Source organism: Coturnix japonica, chromosome 2, assembly GCF_001577835.2.
Source record: "Coturnix japonica isolate 7356 chromosome 2, Coturnix japonica 2.1, whole genome shotgun sequence".
NCBI lineage: Eukaryota > Metazoa > Chordata > Aves > Galliformes > Phasianidae > Coturnix > Coturnix japonica.
The window spans coordinates 50,786,501-50,802,916 of NC_029517.1; positions in this window are offsets into that span (position 1 = coordinate 50,786,501).

Sequence of the window (16,416 nt, forward strand, 5' to 3'; positions counted from 1 at the left end):
GGATGCTAGACGTATTTTTTTGATTGATACACACAGGTGTCCTCTGGGTGGCCCCAGTTGCTCAGAACTTGCAGCTTTATGTAACAAAGTCCTTGGGAGCACTGGAGATGCTGTCTGCACGGTACGCCGCTGCTGGAATTCCGTGGTTTAATGTAACTGCTGTGGGAAAGATGGCCATGGGCAACTTGATGACAACGTGCCCTTGGCTTCCTGGGAAGGGCCAGCAGTTTCCTGGATGATTGTCAGGCTAAAAAGAGAAGTGTTCACGTGCGAAAGAGAGTCCTGGCTGGAATTCCTGCTCCAGCATCAGAGGCTCTGGAGTTGTATTGGCCCATCAGCTCTGCTCCGAAGCACATTCATAAGTGCACGACAGTGAGCTGGGTGCACAACTCGCAGAAGCTCTCAGGCTCCTTCTTTTGCGGAGCAACTTGCCAAAAACAAGGAGAAGCCTTTCCTGCAAGGGGAAGCAATCGCTCCCCCTCATCAATTCCCACCTCTTTGCACCAGCACCAGCCGGGGCTCCGATTTGTTAGGTAGCTTGGGAGCAGTGACACGATACGCTGGCAAACACAACATGGGGCCCTCCTGCAGCGCACGCCCTCTGTGCCCACCTGGGTCCACTGAGAGCCCCAGCGATCTCGCACCCCAAATCTCCCGTGGCACCTTACGGGTTCCCCTTCAATGCCAGCCTGACAGTTCCACAATGGCTGGGAAGACAAGCAAGCCAGCCTGGCAGAAGCTTGCACAAGGAGGACTGGGGGCAGTCTGGCAGAAGAAATTCTCAGCAGGGATACACAAGAGGGGACTAGGGCCTTGCAAGAAGACCATAGGTAAGGCAAGCTGGGATGTGAGGACAAGTGTAAGGACAATCCTCTGCAGGGCTTTTGGTCTCCTCCACCCCGTACCATTCTTCCCCCGTTTCTCAGTGTTCTTACCTCAAGAATAATCTCAGGAGCCCTCATATAAGGTGTCACCAGCAACGACTGCCAAAAGACTTTCCCACTTCCAGTCCAGGAGGGAGAAGTCTTGGAATGAACGATAGCAGCGCCTGCAAATCAAAACACGGGCCCCATTGTCAAGCAAGGCCAGGAGGAATCAAGGCCTGCTGACCTTGCTTTGCACATAAACAGCTGCACAGAGATGCCGGCTGCCTTTGCAGTTTTGAAAGTAGCCGTAGATTGTAGAGCCCTGTGCTGACACCAAGAGGCTCACAGTGTGATAATAATCAATTCTCTTAATTATAATGCTTTTGCATATACGGCAACAATAGACATGAAGGATACTTTTTTTGGCTATGGATATGGATAGAGAGGGATTTGCTTCTGCCTAGCAGGAACGCTGGTGGACATTTGCCACAGATTTGAAACACAGTCCTATACAAGCTATGTATTCTGAAGAACACGAAGCAGTAAAATTACCACAGGAGGTCACTGTTGTGACATGTATGCTATATCTATGTGACAGTGCTGAAGACCAGCATTCCACTTTTGAATGGTGCTCCTTAAGCCTGTTCCTTCTGGTAAACCAGAGCCTTCAGGTGTAGCACAGAAGACCACTATACCTATGACAGAACAAGGAACTATGTAACAGAACTATGAAAATAGCCATTGTATGTTGATAAGAAAAGGAAACAATTTACCTTTCTGTCTGAAAATGCCTGTAACATTAATTGTAATGGTTTATTGATGCATGGAAAATAAATAAATAAATAAATACGATGAGACAAACTGAAGAGGTTTATATGGTTTAACTTCATTTTGCTTTTATGATGGGCATTTTACCAGGATATCAACAGTCACTGAACAAAAACATCTCTTTCCTCTGAGTGATTGAAGTCATGCTGTCACATTGCTCTTTGTTTGACAAGCGTGTAGTAACTTCAGTGGTTTGTTTCAGCTGCTTCTCCTGTTGCCTTTGCATTAACATCAAGGGATGATTAAGAAAGGTCTCTTTTCTGTTTTCTTGCAGCTTTAGAAGTCACAGCCACAGACGTCGTGTGTGGTAAAGAGGTATATAATTTCCACTTTGTTTTTCTTTTACCAAAAGTATTAGTTATTCATATGCTAATCGACATATTTCATCTCAGTGCAAATATTACAGAAAAATTATAGTTGAAAGCCTTCGTAGTCAAACTCTTCATTTACAATACATGAGTTTTGTTTGTTTTGCTTTTCCCCATGGTAGCTTAAGCCATTAATGTATTTCTCTTCTTTATAAAATGTCTTTTTTACATAGTCAGGAGAATGAAAGCATGTCAGTATTCATTGCTGCTTATTTTTCCCCTTTAAATTTAAATAACTTATCAAATGTTTTGAACAAGCATTTCTTTTTAAGAAAGTAATCTACGTAGTCACTGGGGCTTATGCCAGAAAGTGATTGCCTGCTCCTGAGTCAGTTACTGTGAACCATTTGTCTTCATGCTGCTCACTGACAAAGTGGAACAGTACAGCTTTACTGAAAGTTACTGGGAGGGAAGCATGGTGTGGTACCTCTGCAGCAGCCCTTCTAGCTGCTTTTATACAGCTAAACCATGCGAAGGAGCTACCAGAACTACTTAGATTTTGGCTAGGTGCCCATCATCAGGAGTGGGTCTGATTATGTTGCAAGTTCATTGTTCCAGCGGAAGCCATGAGGCAGTTAGCATAAGAATTCATACGGGTGTAAGACCTTGGCCAGACTTCTCTCAATATGCAACCAATATGGGCTAGTGGGACAGAAGAATAAGTGTCTACGTTTTGGAGTGAGAAAATGCCACAATCCAGGGGTAGGAAAAACATACAATTCTCTCAGTCAGCTACCACTGTCTGTGAGACAAAATAACGTTGGGGTTTTCAGGTGCAATGCCATGAGCATAACAGCGTGAGCAAGAACATGAGAAAAAATAAGGGAAAGTATTGCCTGGACAGCTTGGGTAAAGGTTTACAAAGCTCTGAATGTAAAACAGTCTTTGTATTTGCAGACAGAAAGTCACATATCCAAGTCTGTCTAATAAAAAAAGCTTATCTCCCATGCTGTGTGCATTGGTGTAGAGGCACTTCAGCTGGGCTGTCAGCCATGTTACCTTCTTGGAGGAGCTCTCCAACTCTGCAGGATCCCTGTTTAGATGCATTCTTCTGCCCAGGAGTTCCATGGCCCCCTGGTCTGTTTCAGCCTGAGTCCAGCCATTTTGGTAGGTGATAACCGTGTTTCAGTGTGTTCACACCATAGTCTCCTACTCTGCTGAAAAAAGCACCTGCACCAGTGCTGACTGCCACAGAGGATGACCACAGTGCATCACAAATTAGGGTTTTTGAAACTGATTGGGTTCTCAAGGAACAAGCCAGTTTACCTGAATGCTTGTGTGGCTCTTTTATGATATGGCGAGCCTTAGACAATTGCAGTGCTTGGCCTACAGTGCAGTGTGAAGAGTTTTAATTAAAATAGGTTCTGGCTTGTTCTCAAGAAAGGCAGGGACTTTCCGGCTTTTTCCCATCTTTGCAGTTTTGGAAGCATGTGCTAGTTCCATCCAACAGCATCTGTGTGCCGTTTTTTGCTGTAACATGCTGAAGACATACAGCTGTCCTCAATCTTGAGCAGACTAAAAGAGTTGCTGACTTCTTCTTGCGAGTGCTCCTTGTCCCTGAGTACTTTTCTGAAAACTGCTTTTCATCAGAATTCATAAGAATAAACACAAGCAAGTGGTTGAAGGCAGTAGATTAGCAGCGGATTTATTGAACTACCATAATCAGTTTACTAATTCATAAGGTGATTTTTCCTTTGTCACTCTCCGTCTTGAAAGCGCAGCTGTTGGAGAGGGTTTGGTTCACTTCATAGTGAGCTGCATGTTTATTTACCTGTGCCTCAGAGATATGGAGAAATAGCAAATGGAAGACAAACATTGAGACTGGCATGGATGTTTCCTTCACAGGTTTTGAAAATCTTGGTTATCCTTTCACCCTAAGCCAAAAGGAAATCTTTATTTTGCTTTATTTTTAACTTTTGATGTTTTACCACTCTTTACAGTTGATTTATTTTCTATTTCTGACAGCTGAAGCTTATCTTGTAAACCTGATCTGCCTTTGTGAAAATATCACAAGGTGGAGAGCAGTAGCATGAGAAAAATAAGGGAAAATACTGCTAGGATAGCTTGCCTGAAGGGTTACAGAGCCCTGAATGTGAAGTTGTCTGTGTACTTTTAGACAGAAGCTTGTATATGCAAGTTAGACTAATAAAAAATAAGTGTTAAATTCTCTTAGTTCTCAAGAACTTTTCAGGTCTTTGAATAATAAGCAACTGCCCAGTTCCCCTTGAAGACATATTCTATTTGCCACTTCAGAACTTAGGGAATGGCCATAAATCCAGTTATTCTTGAGACTGTCTCACAGAGATGTAGAAATGTGGAAGACAAAGCTTTGCTTGAAGTTACTGTTACCCACCTTTTTTTGAGAGAGGATGGGGGGACATTGTGTCAACCTACTTTGGAAGAGCTGAGCCATCAGATTCTCTCCAGGAAAAGACATTTATAAATTTTTTTATGGTAACCACTGAAGAGTTCTGAAATACTTGTAATGAATCATTCAATGCTACATATTGGCCTCCTCTTCTCCCACTGAGTCATAATTTTCAGTAGGAGTAAGCATGGGTAAAATGAAACCATAAAAAAACTTCTGCCTTCATCTCATGTTTGGTCTACTGAACATCAGAACTACTAGAAGGGGTTATAGCAGGAGTTGAATTTGTCCATAAGAAAAAGGCAACTATCTTCAGCTTCAGTGGTAGTTAGAGTTATGACAATATACAGGAAAGGTGGTCAGACCCAGGTATAATAAAGAGATCAGTCTCAGGTGCCAGTCTTTAAATTACAAATGAGAAAGCATCTACTCAGTAGCTAACTGAACTTGGAACTAGGTGAAATTCACTAGTAACCTCCCTGATAACTTGCAGGTTCTCTGTATGCTACAACTAAGGTTCTTCATCTGCTCAAATATCTCCTGTCTGAATTAGGCTACTGAAATTATCCAAAACAGCAGTAGGGACCCATGCTATGTCTAGTTTTCCCTTAAATAGTGATATTGGTGTCCATTTTCCTCTCATGAAGCCAGCAGCATGCAGTTTTGTTAGGAATTCAGAGGGTTTGTTTATTCCATGGAAGTCTCATGACTGCAGGGTGGAGGTATATTCTAATTCTAATATATGTATAGTTATATGTATATAATTATCAGAATATAATGCCAATTTCATGGAGCCCACAGGACAAGAAGGAAGAATGGCCCTCTGTAGATCTGTAGAACAGTTTTATGTTAGATAGCTCTCCAATCAACAATCCCAGGAACAGCAAATTTGGGAGAAAGCAGAATCCAAAAGTCTCACCACTGGGCAAATGGATCAGGCTAGTAAAACCCAAGCATTCAGACATGTGTTTCCTTCTTTGTTTCAGAACCATTCTGAGCAAATGGTATAACTTATGCTATGAAAAAGGTGTTCTGAAGCAACTCTGGCAACGTTTGCAGTCCCTCTTTAGAAAAGAAAAGAAAAAAGAATTATGAATCCTGTTCACAGTTGTTGGATGCACGTATTCAGATGAGAACTTTGATTTAGAATGGACAAATGTGTTGGACCTTTGCACCATCTCAGGTGTCATATGTTATTTTATGGAGAAAGATTCTGTATTCGTAATGCTATTACCTCATCAAAGTGCTAGATTTGAAGATACTTTATAAACTGATTGATTGTCCACATGCAGTATACAGTGATCTTAAGTATATAACCCTGATAGCTTATATATCCAGGATTTTTACTGCATCTAAATCCAAATTCCTAGAGTAGTGACTCACAATGTACAGGTTTTCAGATACTCTTCAATCATATGGTAACACTAACTCAGAATTGTGTCCTTTTTGATATGGACCTAAAGGCTTGATTAGAAATAGTCTCTAATGTATCAGAATGGATTTGATTTGTGGAGAGTAGCTAAGAAAATGGCTATACTGAGATGCAGAGTAGACATGTAAATCTTGTTGCCATTACGTAGACAGTGCAGTTCCTATCTTGACTTGAAGGAATAAGGATGATACATATGACAAAGCATGAAAGATTAGAGCTTGTATTTTATGGAATTTGCATCCATTTGTGGCATTGTAAAGGCGTTTTATAACAAAATGGAGCTCTACAAAAGGATCTCCACACAACTAGACAAGATCTTGAGTAACTTGATTGGAATTGATCCAGCCCAAATACTCTGGTGGTGGAGGAGATGACATCCAGTTGTCCTTTCTACCATGTTATTATTTTATGAACTTCTCTCAGTCTTCTCTCCCATCATCACCTGAGGGGACAGGACAGTGATGGGCAAGATATTGTATTCATGTGAGGGAGATCCTCAAGTCACAAGGCAGAAAATTGGAAATAATAGTGTCTTTACCTCTTAATTAGAAATGACATTTGGAAGTTTCAATTGACATTACATATTGTGCTGCACAGTGTGGCATACTGAAAAAAAAAAAAAAAAGATTAGCAGACTAGAAATCACTTGCTGTGAATGAAGAGGTAATAAATCATATCGAAATTATTACTGGCATTAGATATGTCTCATTTTTAGTTTGATTAATGGAATGTAATTATATCAGGAATTACCAATGCTAATGGTAATCTGGCCAATAAAGAAGCTGAAATAACTTTATGAATCCACTAGTAACGTTAATGTATTAAGAGTATTTAATACTAACTGACAAGAAATGCAGAATGAAGTCAGTGTAAATATGAAATACTAAAAGAATTAAGAAAATGCTGAGATTATGAGCTGTAAATATAAGATTAATATATTAATTGAATAATTTGCTTCTGAATTAATTTTAGAATCATGGTTTCTTGTTCCTTTGTGTTTGGGAACAGATCAGAGTAATTCTGGACAAGCTATTAGGACTCTGTAAGTCCTAATGTCTCTGTTTAACAGTTGTTGAATACTTTATAATGTAGTATTTTTTGTTTACACCTAAAAATAGTAGTAATTTAATTACTAGCATTCACTTCATTCAAAATATCCATGCAAACAAGATATCTGTCCATGTTTTTTAACACCTCCAAAGAAAATCTCTAGAAGTTCTCTTTGATGATAGAAGCCTGGAATAGAGTATTGCAGATTGATTTTTGTCTATCCAAGAGACATAGCCACAATCCTGCATAATGTTGCCATTAGCAAGCTAATCTGATGATAGAATAATTTCTTTCCTGTATTCTGATTTACTGGGAATGAACTACCGTGAGGTTGGTTTTGTTTTTTTTTTTGGTTTTTTTTTTTTTTTGTTTTGTTTTCTGTATAAAATCTTTTTGATTAGTGCTGCTTGAAAGGAAGGACTTTTCCCTGGCAGTCTACTATCTCAGCTTTGTGTTTGGCATACATCTGATAACACGTGTTTGTGGCTGCTCAGTACTGTGGGAGGCACATTGCTGGGACATTTCTGAGATAGCTCACTAAAAATATTCTCCCTGCTGACCATGCTGATAGAAAGGATGATTGTATTGCTCTGAAAACTGTGAGGTCGATGCAGAACAGAAGAAATTGTAACTAAGTTTTCAAGCACTCGGAGAATTAAATTAATAACTGTAAATAATACAATACTTCAAGAAGTTTTGGGTTGTTTTGGTTTTTTTTACTTCTGTTATTCATTTTTTTAGTTTTTAGATGGTATGAGTTCTGTTTTGTTGTTGCTGTTCTTGATGAATACTCTTTTCCTCCACAAGAGATAAAGCTGGGGAATGAGATACAGAAAAAAATCCATGATGTTCTCCTGAAAATTTTTATTGGCCTAGAAAAATATTGCTACGGTATGTATTTCTTTTCTGTGATTCAGGAGCTCATGTGAGTCATCCATGATTTTAAATGCAGTCCCAAGAGCTCAGTCAATAAAGCATTTTGGCACCATTTAGCATGCTCAGTCTTTTGAGTCCTACAAGAGACAAAAACATTAGAAAGGAAAACAGCAATCGAGTGCTCTTGGAATGAATAAAAAGCACACATTTACATCTTTAATATCTTGAATTTTAATGATACTACTGAGAACACAGTTCCTTTTACATTTATAATTTTAAAGGAGAGCAGGTGGTGAAGGTTTAGCTTAAAGTGTTAATTAAAATAGCTTACACAACGAAGCCCCTGCTCAAATTAAGTGTATCAGAAAGATGTCAGATATTCAGTGAATGCTCTGTTCTAATGATTTAGTCTTAAGTCTTAAGTAGACTAAATCATCAGAATACTGGAACATGTTGGAACAAATGGAACAAATGCACTGGAGATAATTAACGCCCAATACACTTGTACATTTCATTGCAGTGAAATCTCATCCTCTTGAGTTCACAAGAAGAGCACTAGACTGTAGGTGTTCTCAATGCACATTTCTGGTAAGTAAAACAAGTCTAGACCGACTAGGAAGATTTGTATCTCTGATGGCCTTAGTAAGCACTCATATAAAAGCAACGGATCTTCAAAACACAGGGCCTCCTCACTCCATGATATAGTCTGTTGGCAGGAAAGTGCAGGATCACTTCCATATTGGCTGTGCTGAACTGTAAGATTGATGAAACACAACTGGGATTCATCCATTAATTCATTTCATGCAACTCAGCATGAAAGAACTGGTTCAGAAATTGAACCTATGCCTCCACCTTCCAAAATACAATTTAGAGCTGGTTGCTATCAGTATGCTATATCCAGCTGTTCGGAACACTCAGCGTGGTTAGAGAAAACTCTAGATGCTTTTTCTTGATGAAGGATTGAGCTCTTCAAGTCCTCAGCAGCACATCACAGCCACCTAGGTTCTTCATAACCATAGATGAAGTTGCTTGGTGGAGAAAGCACTAGAAGACAGTTGATCTTTTGATCCTTTGATCATTGGTCTAGTCATAAATAGAAGCCTTTTCTTGTATTGTTCTTTGACTCCATTTTAATTGAGCAGCGAACTGTGAAATGCAATCAAAGTGAGGACTAGCAGGTGGCTACTGTTAGTTTCTGGTGCAATTTGATTAGTCTGATACATCCTTTTTACTTGAAGACCTCACCACCTTTTGCCACATCTAAATGGTAGCAATTAAATGTTGTCTTCTCTTCCTCCATATGGTTTGAATGACTGTTACTGTTTTTAGTCTTCAACCTGCTATAGCAATTATAAATTATAAATTATTTGTACTGTTTTTTGTTTGAGTTCCAGATTTTTTAGATGGTGTAACTATTGTTAAAACATTTTTGCATTAAATTAGGTATGCACCAGGGACAGAATATTCTGTATTTTAGGAACTGAGAATGAGACTACTTATTCTCTGTTGTTTCCTGCTTCAACACTCATTCCCATAAGACAATCCCTACTCTCTCTTTCAGACTGTAAGCAGGAATTTGACTACTACAATTTTGGCAACTGTAGTTCTGAACAAAGCTTTCCCACCTGTTGCTCTGAGCAAATTAAGTATTGGTGGGGAAAAGTCTGAGATACTGCTTCATGATTTGATATATATTGGCCTTTTTTTTTTCTTTTTGTACTGTACACTGTGTGAAATCTTTATTCTTCCTTTTTCTATGGAACGAAACCTAAGAAAATGTCACTTCAGACCAGTATTACTTCAGACCAATATTACTAGGAAAAAGTGATGTGTGTGCACCAAGAGACAAAAAGCACAAGTGCATTTCAGCCCCAAATCACCAGCTGTTAAACAGTTTCTTTCTAAATATTACCTGGCGCTTTAATTTCACCTTATAATGGGAAGAACACAATTCTGAAAGTGACTTTGTAAATTACAGATATATTGGATGGTTTATTCAGTCATTGTTCCATCCCATTCATTATTTTCATGTACTTTCATCTTTTGTTCAGTGAGAATTAAAAGCTGTGCAATACTCTGACCTCTACAACAAGCTTGAGGTGACATACAGAAGACCTTTTCATAACTCTTCTTTCCCTACATTGTCAAAAACTGATATCAGACTCAAATCATTTTTTGTGATTATTTGATTATGAGTGAATTTAAATAAAAGTGGAAACTAATTTTTAAATTTTTGCTTCATTCTACATTGCATACATAAAGTAATCACCACTTTCCATTCAGATATGTTGGTTCTTCCTTTAAGGAATAAATCCCTATGAATGACAGAGGAATTTGCTCAAATGCAAACACCAACTTAACCCGTATTTTAAGCACAGATTTGCAAAATAAATTCATTACGTAAGTATTGCTTCACTGAAAGTGATGTCCCTGTCCTTATCTGAACCCACGAGCTTTTCCGTTATATTTTCTCCTTCCGTCTTGCCAAGGAGGTGGAGTGAGAGATTGGTTTGATGGACACCTGATGATCAGCTGAGGTTAACCCACTTCTCATCCCCACACATCGTGTTCCGCAAAATAGGTAATAACATAAGAAGCCAATCAGAGAATCAGAGGTTAGCTGGCTTAGATAGGTAATCGAGCACAGAGACTCTTTCTAAAGACATCAGAAGAGTAGGCTGTTACATCAGAAGAGAGAAAGAAGAAGACGATGGCAAAATCAATAAATGAGTCTGAACAGGTCATGAATCATTTTGTACCAAATCTGCATCATAAGCCCCATCTAATTTAGTTGATATGTAATTTGAAGTGACTACTTAGTGAGTACATCTTCTGCAGTTATGTATTGAGAAATGCCTTAGTTAACCAGAAGGAGAGGAGTAGGTGTAACATACAGAGTGTGAGAGAATCCTACTTTTAGATATAGAGGAAATATAGAACAAGAACCCACCAAGTGGATTTATTTCTAGAATGAGATTGCTAGTACTGACATTATAAAGCGAGAAGTATAAAGCAAGAAGTAATGTATGATGGTGAAGCGGGTCCTTTTATTTTTGTATCAGAAGACATGGTATAGGCAATCAAAATATTCTTTTCTCATTCATATTAATATGCTATTTCTTAGTGATCTTTGCACTTTTGTTAGCATGAATTGTCATCACTTCATCGCCAGTGTGTGAGCTGATGTCTTCATTAGTGCTTCACAATAAAATTAGTTTGGGCTGTGCAGAATTTCAATATCACATTTTCTGATTAACTTCAATTACAATAATTATGCATCACCAACATAAGGTTTGTAGTGTTTGATAGGTCTTCTTTCTTTTCATTGGTAATTGTACCACAAAACATTTAAAGGACTCACACAGTTGCAGTTCTCAAAGAGTTTTAAGGACTGATTGTTTTACTTCCTCTGATCTCAGAAAATCATGTCCAAAATTAGCAATTTTATGCATACAACTGACACTTTTCCCCCTCTCACCTGCAGCATTAATTCAATACCATTACAGAAAAATGGAATCCCTGAAATCCAAAAGAATCTTCCCACACAGGTACCCCAATTAAGCAAACCCACCAGGACTGCACACGTCATTAGTCCTTATCTCAAGGGGAAGGGTCCTAACGCAGTACAACCCGAAGCCCGCTTACACCTAATACAACATTTTAGAAACTCCTATCTTCAGCATGTAGAGTGATTAAAAAACTTGTATATTCTGGATGTTCATTACTTTCAGAAAGCCCCCAAGTATTTACTCACAGGGTTACTTTAACACATGCTGAAAGCTAGGATATGGACATGAGTAGTCTTGACTGGCTAGCACTTTGGTTTCTATATTTCTCTACTTTGTCCCTGTTGACATACTTCAGTGCGGCATTTCAACAGAATTTATTGACTGTAGTATGAACATTCAAGCAGATGGACTTCAGGTTCTTCTGCAGTGAAGACCTCCTTGTCCCTCTAACTTATCTTAATATGCCTGCTACCTATATTTTCCTGGGCAGAGTTGTAACTTCTTAATCCATAACAGCTGAATAGGAAATTTCTTCACTGAAGCAGTGGTCTGAAGAGCTTACAGTCAGCAAGATGAGCTCAGAATCACATATTCATGTGCCTGCTGGTGGAATCATGAATATGTAGTTTGTATTCAAAATGTTACAAGTACTAAGGTTTCTTTCCCTGATTTACATTCTTATTATTCGACTGAGATCAGCAGCACCATGTAGAAAGCATTGAAGTTGCCATTCCTACTGGAAACTTCCTCCCAAGAAGCCCAGGAACATGTCTGTGAGACTTCTCATGTCCACAGTTAAAAACAAAAGAAACAAGACTATTATTTCCACTAGATAGCTGCTTGCAGAATCTTAGCTAGTTAGAAACTCTGAATTTTCAGTCTGTATTCACACGATTTTGGTACTGTTGTTATATTTTCCATAATCCCTCATTTATACCATTGACTAACTCTTTAGCATGAAGTCTAGGGACAGAGCTAGAAGAGAAGCAGTATGAGTTTTTGTTCCAGCAGCAAACCTATGGCTGCAGAAATCTCTTCCTCATGTGTCTGTGACATGAATGTGGTCAGTTCAAGGCATGCTGGGTTTTAAGAAGGGAGAACACAGTCAAGGACATTTTGCTTTGCTAATTCACTTGTGTATTTGGAGACTAGGTTTGCCTATGAGGTTATCACAGGAGACTGTCAAAAGCCTTCCTGAAGTCTAGATAGGCAACATCCAATGCTTCTTCAGACTTTCTCTGGCCTCTTGGGTGAGGGATTCCTGAGGGCTTGCCTCGGCAATGAAAACTGAAGCAAGGAAGTAAGAGGCACTACTTTTGGGGCAGCCTATCTATATTGACTCCTAAGCATTATCTTTCATCTCTGAATTTTGCCTGCTTCACCCTGTGTAAATATTAGATAGTAGCCACATTTATTTTTGTTTCCTCAGTTTAAGTGTTTTGTGGCTGCATTCTGTCCTCCTGTGGGATCACTAAGATGCAACCTGTATGCTGTAACCATGCTGCCATCCTCCTGCTGTCAGTGTGAAGATCTCGTATATTCTGCATTGTAGCCTTGGTGCCTTATTCCTCTGGAAACTAAATCTTTGAATTAAATTATTTTTACCTCTCAGTCAGGTAATTCAACATAAATATTTATTTTTAAGACCGTTGATGAAGTTTTGTTATTTCAGCATCATGTAGCCATCCAGAACTCCTATAAGTCTGTTCTCTTATTTTCTACCTGAGTGGATGAAGGAGGCCAGAATAACTTTCTAGGGTAGGTTATGCACAACTTGGTTAAGCCTGACCTTTCACAATTTTTCTACATGGTCTTCAAAGCCAAATGAGCATGAGGTGGAACTGGGATGGAGTGAGCACAAAGCCTCAGGCAAGTTTTTATGGAGGGTGAATCTGGAAAAGAAATATGCTGTCCCACTTCTTTTTCAGGGGCCATTGTAAACCATGACTCATCTCTCCAGTCCAGACCAGTACAGTTTAGCCTTCACTTAATATAAAGTACACTATTCTCATCTTTCTGTCTTTTGGTCTTGCAAGACTTTAAAGCAGCACTGAATCATATTTTTGCTATTGACTGTTGGTATAGATTTTTAATGATTTCTCTTTCCCACTTTATTTATTTAGGCACAGTAATGGACTGTTTCATATTGGAAACTTGAATCTGTTTCACTCTTCTGTTAGCGCTTTGCTGTCCATCTAACAGAAGATAGAAAATAGTTTGTCTTTTAAAAAGAGATTTGTTGTACTTCAGGCCCTGCATTTATGTTTCCATTGTAAAGAAATAATTCATTTTAATGCTTTGCAGTTTCTCATACATGCAACCTGCAATTGGGGTAGCATTGAAATTGCTTAATTGTTACACTGTTAAGGCTTTACTCAGTTCTTTAGTTTCCAGATCCTGAAATAAGTGATCTCTGTAGTTCCTTCTAAGACTCGTGCTCTTTTTCTTTTTTGCTTCTTGTCTCCTGTCATAGTAGCCTAACATACAAAGGAACAAGGAAGGTTTATTTTCATTTTTGTGTCTTAAATCTAGCTACCACTAAGTTAATGTGTGCTTCTTTAAAAATATGGGTACTACCTTTGTTCCAATACTGGTTGGTAGTAGAATGTGAGAATTAAGATGAGACCTGGAAGGGAAAAGATTGACACAACAAAACCTTGTTCTTTCTAGTTTCTCCACATGAGCAACCTGTTGGGAAGTCTGGGAGTAAATACTAATGAGAAGAGACGAGAAATGGAGGGTGAACTGCTGAATTCAGAAATGAGACAACAGATTAAAAGAAGATGATGGATGGGAATGAAATGCAGATGTCAAAACTTACATTATTAACCTAGATATTAAGATTATTTTACCTACTGCGTTTCTTTTGAGGACATGAAGAGATTTGAGCTCTTCATCTGAAAAACTTACACTCCAACACAGTAAATATTTTATTATAATCGGTTCAGTAAATGCTATTTGCATTCATAGCAGAGGAAATACTATGGCTTAAATGTCTTCCCAAGATCAGGAATAAATGATGTTTTTGAACAAGTCCTTAAATTCTATCAATAAATTCCATGTAAATGCCCATGTAAAAATTTAATAGCTGAATAGGAAAAAAAAAGGCTTTCCTTTGCACTGTCCAATGTAAAGATTTTAAGTTATAAAGTAATTGTGGATTCAGCATCCTACAATCAGTCTCAGTCAGCAAGGACTTAATGCTCATATGCAGCTGTGATTCATCAGATTACACAGCATCACAGCAGCTGTGTTCTCCAAAGCCTGGCTGTAGGTATTGTCCAAAGTCCATAATTACCAATCAAATGATGAGCAATCAGTCCAATGTTCTACTAACTCCTACAGCAATGCCCCTAATCAAACTACTGTTTTTTGTTATCTTTCAGTGGTCTGGAGGTTTTTGTTTGTTTGTTTTTGAGCTTCTTCAGCAAATATAAATTAAGATATAGCAGAATCATTTTGGTGCAGCATTGATATGTCAAAGGTAGGAGACTTCAAGATCTTATTCCCATAAAAGCTTTTAGATTCATGGCTAAACTGCACTCAAGTTACACTGGAGCAATCATTTGATTTGGGTTTTTTTTGTGCGTTAGCTTCTCTTATGTACTAAACAATTTCTCTTCTCCCTACAAGGCCTTTTTTTAACCATTCTCACTTCTCCTTTTGTTATGTACTTTTTCTTACTGAACACACAACTCTTGCACCAGATGATTTCCATGGGAAAATCTTCATAAAGCTATGATTCCAACAACAGACTTCAAAGATGTAAAGAAAAGAGCACTAAGACTAGGAGGTCAAAAATAGTTGAGATAATAAGGACTCTTATGGTTATGTGAACCGTCAGATTTTACTACATATAGGTAGGATTGGTTTGCACGTGTAACTTGTTAGAGTCCATTTCTGATCTAAAGTTATTGCAGAGTAAAAGGCTTACTTAAATATCAAGAGGCAGAGTGAACATGTTTTGGCTCTGTCTATATTAGAGAATAGCATGGATCTGTAGAGTGAAACACCTACCTCTAAGAAGCCAATGTGAAGACTAGGCATGTTTCAGGGACCTTTAGTTTGATTGAACTTTGTTCTGGTCTGATGAACTGAATGGTCATGGGCAGCTAGAGTACATTTGTGTGTTGCTGAAATAGGTTGATAATTTAGCTTCGCCCTGAAAGAATCTGGTCCTTTTCCATGACACCAATCCATAGCATGTACCCCTGTATTGGTGGTAACTATACAGATGTTAACAAGAATGGTAACTTACAAGGGTGGTAATAGAAGTATAGAAGGTATAAGGAAAAGGGGAACTCACCAGTGATGACACTAGGAGCTGAGGCAATCTTCACTAGCAAGCGATTTCCAAGAGATGCTGCCTCAGTGAGGGTCAGCCCTTAAATGAGGTCTCAGAGGAGGTGGAGTCGAGCTCCACCCCTCCCGGGAGCACAGCTACATAACTTTCACCTGTGCTCCCGCAGCTGACCCCACACTTGCCTCAGCTGATTAATCAGTGGTTCACGCTGTGATTACCAATCTCCCATACAACACCACAAGAGGGAAGTGGGGATGATTGGGATGCTTCTTGACTTGCCCTACTGGAAACAAGATAACACTGTTAGTCACATTGTATTCAAAAAAAGATTCAAGTTGATGTACTCTTTTTTCTCCTTGAGCCCTTAGCTAAGAAGCTGAGTAAAATTAATTAACAACATCATTATCATTAAGTCCATATTAGCACTTATTACTTTGTTACAATGTTTGCATTAACATTTTAACTTAGCCTGCACAGCATTTCCAGCAGAAAAAGAACAACTATATATTCAACTGTAACAAAAATAGAAATCTCTTATTTTCCTTTAATATGCAAGGTTATTGTGATCTTTGAAAATAAGAGAACAGAGTAGTGTAAGGTGGAATAATACAAAGATGGGAATAATACAAAGATGGTAACAGATATTCAAAAGACTATTTATAAGGAAAAACTCACCAACATGGATGCCTTCACTGGGAAATGCTGAGGCAATCTCCACCAGGAAGCAATCTTCAAGGGATGCTGCCTTAGTGGTGGTCAGCCCTTAAATGAGGTCTAGAGGAGGTGGAGTCAGGCACCACCCCTTCTGGGAGCACA